Raw genomic sequence first — 6,000 nt, 5'->3', positions numbered from 1 at the left:
CATGAGACTCCCTCATGTTCCACACAGGCTCTGCATGAGTTCTCAGGCTCTGGACAATTTCCATCACTAAGGCTTTTGTGATGATGGAGATCATCCACAAGTAACATTTAAAACCATATATATTGGGCCGGCCCGGTGGCTCAGGTGGTTGGAGCGCCATGCTCCTAAGGTCACCAGTTAGATTCCCACATGGGCCAGTGAGCAGAGAGCGCTCTACAGCTAAGATTGTGAACAACAGCTCTCCCTGGAGCTTGGTTGCTGCGGGCTGCTGAGTGCTGCTACGGGCCACCATGTACCGCCATGATCGGCCAGTGCGAGTGTCCGGCAGCCATTGTGAATGGCCAACTGACAACCAGCAATCGACTGCCTCAGCCCGGGGGAGCGCAAGGCTCATAACACCAGCGTGGGCCAGGGAGCTGTGTCCTACACAACTAGACTGAGAAACAACGGCTTGAACAACGGCTTCAACCAGAGTGGGGGGCGGGTGAAGGAGGAGGGTGAGGAGGGAGGCCAGCAGGAGGGAGGCTGAAGAAGGGAGGAAAAAATAAATAAAACGAAATGTATTAACACTCAGACAAGCCCCTTATACAACAAACCGAATGTGAGATTATTTCATACAAAAATGGCTGCTGCTGACCAGCAAACAAGCAGTGGCCTCGGGGACAGAATGGCAGCTGAAACTGCTGAGAGGAGAAAATGCAGCAACATGCGCTTATACCCTTGTCACTGAGGCGGAAAAGCCACACCAGGACTGCACTGAGCCCCGTGCCCAGGTTGGTAGTGTTCAGAGATGCTGGTAGCATTCAAAGATTCAAACTAACCGAAACCATGCAGACAGAACTCCCTGTGCCTGCAGCTGTGGGGGCCTCTATGGACCCTGGGGACACACAGGCCCCCCACAGCCCAGATGGCAGGTCTCCCTGGCTGCTCCAGAGAGCTTGGCCCCAAAGCTGAAGGTCAGGGCAGACTGAGGAAAACCTTCACCATTGGTTCCCTGGCCTGGAGAAGCCTAGAGCAGTAGAAGCCGGGAGCAGAACTGGCAGCGTGGGCTGGTTTCCTGGTCCTGGAGCAGTGGCAGGCCCAGGTGGCCATTGGGCCAAACCTTCTGCCTGTCCAAAGCCTCCTCCATGCTTCCAAGAGCAGCTCACTGCCCTCCTCCTCCTCCCCCCTTCCTCTTCCTCCTGCTGGCCTCCCTCCTCGCCCTCCTCCCTCACGCGGTATCCCCAGATTGAGCCCGGTCTACACCGCCTTCTCACCCACTCATTGTTTCCCAGGGCACCACCACCACCCTATCTGCAGCTCAGCGAGAGCCGATACCCAGTAGGCACACAGGTCCAGTGGATGTCGAGTGGATATGATGAGCTCCCGTGAGTGCAGGATCCCGCTAGGCCCCGAAGGGCAGAGGGACAGGGACAAATATGCCACAGACAGATTCTCTTTCCCAGGAAACTCACCGTCTAGGGAGGAGGCCGTAGGTACACACAGGCTCCTCTGCAGGCGACCGGACTACACACACTGGGGCCAGCTCAGGGAGACCCTCTGATGTTCATTCATCCCAGCAGCCCAAAGCCCCTAGGCCCCCTCCCCCCTCCCCAGGGTCACGCCTGCAGTGGCGGCGCCAGAGCTGATCTGTGAGATGCCCAAGAAAACAGCTGCCACATTTGAGGAGGGGGTCCAGGATGTGTGAGGCAGCAGTTAAAGCAGTTCCTGAGATACCCCAAATCTCTCCCACTATCAGCTCCTTTGAAACCGGCACCAGCAAATCCAGGCCGCCCAGGAGGGTGCAGGCGCCCTCTAGCGGGTGGAAGGGTCTTTGGTCTTAGTCTCCACGTGGAGCCTTCAGCTTTAGGACCTTCGTCTCCCGGAGCCCCGGGTGGACTGTTAGTCCCCAGAGAGGCGCTGCCCCTCCTAAGCGTTTCCCCATTTCCCCCTAGATCCCAGACACAGTTATATGTTCTCCCTACCGCTCTTCCCAGCTTGCTCTGTGGATCTCAGCTTTACTGAGGCGCAAATTTTACACTGTGAACAAGACTGTGGTAGCCTTATCAGAAGGAAGTCAGTTTACAGCTGGCAAAGCCTTTGTTAGGCGTGACGTTCACTATGATTCAGGCTTACAGGGGGCATTTCTGGGCGCCCACTCTCCCCTCCTGTGAGGCAAGCTGAACTATAGGACTCCTGAAACTATCAGCACCCCACTTTTCAGAGGTGAAGAAGTACACAGGTAGACCACAAAGGGCAGTAAGAGGGACCCAGCGCTGACTGCTTCAGCAGTAGCAGTGAGGGCCAAGTGGGCCTCGAGTCCCCAGGGCACAGAGCAAAGGACAAAGGTGGTGGCCTGCCCTGGCCTTACCGCCCTCGGCAGCCACTGCAAGGATTCCTAAGGGCTCCTCAGACAGCAGGTGGCGGCAGGAGGCTGCTTCAGTATCTCTGGCACCATATTTCCTACAGCATCAAATCTTTATGCTCGTTTTGCCAAAGGGAGCCGCCCAGGAAATCCTTTTTAAGGACACAACAATTAACCAAGCACAGTCCCTGCCCTCAAGGAGTTTTGAGTCCGTTAAGCAAATGAAAAATCAATTGTCACGCCACACTGTCCCTCCTGTGCCCACAGCACTGGCTGCTCAATCACGGCACTCAGACTGCACGAGGACTTGAGCCCCACCCCCACAGCACTCCAGGAGACAGTGACCCCACTCCCACCCCACCCCGAGCCATTGGAGTTGGTAGTCAACTTGAGACTTTGCGGTAGAGAAGGCCTGCCCATCAATCTCTATGACATACGTAAATCCACCCACTGCCCCACCCCCTCAACCTTGCTCCAGACACCACCCTTTCTCTCTGCACTGCGGTTCCTTTTCTTCCCCTCCCCAGAGCACGGTGCACAGATCAGCAACAACACCCTTTAAAAGGCTGAGACCTTGACGAGGTCCCTTCCATGGCTCCCTGCCTTGTGCACTGACACCCGCTCAGCTCCGTCTCTGCGTTGCAGGCTCCTTTCAGCTTCTCTACCGTCCAGTCTCTCCCCTGTCGAAAGTCAATTCTCATGCTGTTCCCTCTGCTGGAACAACCCCTTCCCAGGCACCCACTCGCCGAGCGGGCTCTTCTCAGCCTAAGGCTCTCCGCTTAAATGTGATCTTGTTCGGAGAAGCCTCCCCCAGCCCACACGCCTCAGTCGCCCTCTCCCACGCTCCCCACTGGTTTCAGTCACTGCGCTCATGGCAGTTAGTCTGTTGATGCTCCTGTTTGCTCCGTTTAGACCCATCTCACCAACCAGCATGTGAGCTGCATGAGCAGCAGGACGTCATTTGTCACTGTGTCTCCAGCACACACCATTGTATCTGCTGCGTACAGTCGGTGCTCAGTGAATACTGGAATGAATGAATGACCTGATCCAGGGTCATGAGAGAGACGAAATGAGAGTTCATAAAACAGAACAACCACTTCCAGATGACTCAAGGCCAAAACATAATACGATTTGGACATGCGGAGGTGGGGACAGAGACTGAGAAGCAAAGGCTCAGAGGAGGGAGAGGAGGGTGCATCTGAGGAAACCTGGGCTGGTCCGGTCTGACTGTAGTGAAGAGTGAGGACAGATAAAGAAGGTGTCTCAGGGGCCTCCGGGTGCAACTAACAGAGGAGCAGGAAGACTGGTGGAAGGCGGACGGCAGGCAGAGGTGAGTGGGGGACTGGAGAGGAGTTAATACCGTCATCCCAGAGAGGGTGACAGGGTGGCCAGAGCCTGGATCAGCGCAAGTGCGATGGGCAGGACAAGGCCACAGAAATGAGACCCGGACAGAGGCAGAACTGCCCTCTCAATTCACATCCTTGTTCCAGCAGGACCGCAGACAAGAAATGGAGACCACGACGATGGAGACAGGAGACCCGGGGGCTTCACTGCTGCTCCTGGTATCCCATCCTCCCCACTTTTGTCTCTTCTCTTCCCTTTCCCACACTTGGAGGATCCAACCTGAGGTCTCATTTGTCAGCGAGAGGCCCCATTGCTAAGGAGCACCCCAAGGCCCTCCTAGGAAGCACACATTGCAGTCCTCTGGTCTGAGCGTGGTCACTTTTTTCAGCCTTGGGTCTAGGAGCCCTAGATGGAGTTCTAGCGCCACCTCGTGGGAAAAGCTGGAATGCGCGGCGTGGCCACACCCTGCAGGTGGGGCCGGATTGAAGCAAACTCGCCTGGGCAACTTCCTGACCTCAGGTAGGCTGAGCAGGGTGGGGAAGCACAAAGCGCTAATCCTGAACACGGCTGCCCCTGTCTACACGGTGGCTAGCATAACGTCGGTCAGAGTATTTCAGAAACCCAGGCCGAGGGACCAAGCGGGCAGGTGGGGGCATAAAAAGCAGAGCATCCTGCAAAAGTTTTCTGAGTCACCAGAAAGGGGCAAACCTTAACAGAGCTAACATTTATAAAGCACTTACTATGTGCCAAGCTCAGTGCTAAATCTTTCCTGAACATTCATTATTTCACTGTATACCCTATTAGGTGGTAGAGATGGTTAATCAAGAAAGAGAGGCACAAGATCGCTTAGCTCGCGAGTGCCAAGCTGGGATTTGAGCCCAGGCTGCCTCAGCCAGATTCTAGGCACTGAATCACAAAGCAACAAACAGCTCGGTTGCAGTCATGTCACAAAGACAGTTAACCCAGGAGCCCCTGACTCCTGCATAGGACCCTACCTGTTTAAAACTCTCGTGTGTTGACAGTTTGGGGCTCTGTACCCAAAGAAAACTGCATAAATTGACTTACCCCTGACTTGTGGGCATGGCCTTCCTTTCATCATCCAGAATCCCAGTCATGGGATTGGCATATCCATCACGCTCAAAGTCAGCCCTCTCTCCTCCTCTTATAACAGGTGTGGCCTCTTCATCTTGGATTGGGCAGATTTAGCTCCTGAGACGGATACGTGGGGCCTGGGAGGCAGGCTTTAAATGGTGGGGGTAATCATAAAGCCCCAAATCCTAGGACATCACCCCCTTTCTCCCTCCACCTTCAGTCCTATTTCCCCCAAATTGGTGACGATGGGGACTTAACACACTTAGACCATGAAATCCAAGAACTCAGAAAGAAGCTCACAGCCAAGGAAACCCCCGGGTCCAGTGCAAAGAGCAGGGGTTTGAGCACCAGGCTGACCATGCTTTCCTTAAGAAACTTGAGGCATTTCCCAAGCCTTTCACACCTCCGCTCCCTCCTCTGTGAAATGGGGAGTGGCTGGTTGTGCCTGCAACGCTGTTAGCTCAGCGGCTAGCAATATGTGCGACTTTATTCTCCTCTGAGTCAGCAAATTGCCCGTCTGCAGACTCAAATCGCCTCCCCTCCATTTTAAACAAAGACATGCATTTCGAAACATTGCTCTCTATTTTGATATTAAAAAAACAAACAAAAAAAATACATGAAACAATAAAACTATGTGCGCCTAATGTTTCAATGACCGCCTGACCCTTAACCTTGGTGGGAGGGGACAACAAGGCAGGGGAAACCATAGCAAACTTAAAGGCCCACGCCCCATCTAAATGGCCTGTTCGTTTTTTTACACTTTTTTTAATTGTTTTTTTTTTTTTATTAGTTTCAGGTGTACAAAACAATGTAATAGTTAGACATTTATCATTTATATCCCTCACACAGTGATAACCCCCTCCCCCATCCATTACCCCTCTGACATCGCACACAGCCATTACATTTCCACTGTCTCTATTCCTAATGCTGTACTTCGCTTCTTGTAAATATATATAAACTTGTAGTTGACATTCGTTATTGTTCAGCTTCAGCTCAATCCATTTTTCCTTGTGGAATGCAGACTCAGTGCTGCCAGATCTTCTAATGGTTTTAACAAAAGCTAGAATTTTACTAGCACTGTAGATTTTAGAAACACCTTCTGACATCTTAAGCGCTGACTTCACTTCTTTGATCATTCAAAGTTACCAAAGGAGGCAGGTCTGTGGGCAGAGTTAAGCTAACGGATCACCAGTGTGCACAGCTCTGGCACATGAGCCCTT

Source organism: Rhinolophus sinicus, linkage group LG07, assembly GCF_036562045.2.
Source record: "Rhinolophus sinicus isolate RSC01 linkage group LG07, ASM3656204v1, whole genome shotgun sequence".
NCBI lineage: Eukaryota > Metazoa > Chordata > Mammalia > Chiroptera > Rhinolophidae > Rhinolophus > Rhinolophus sinicus.
This window is presented reverse-complemented; position numbering follows the sequence as displayed.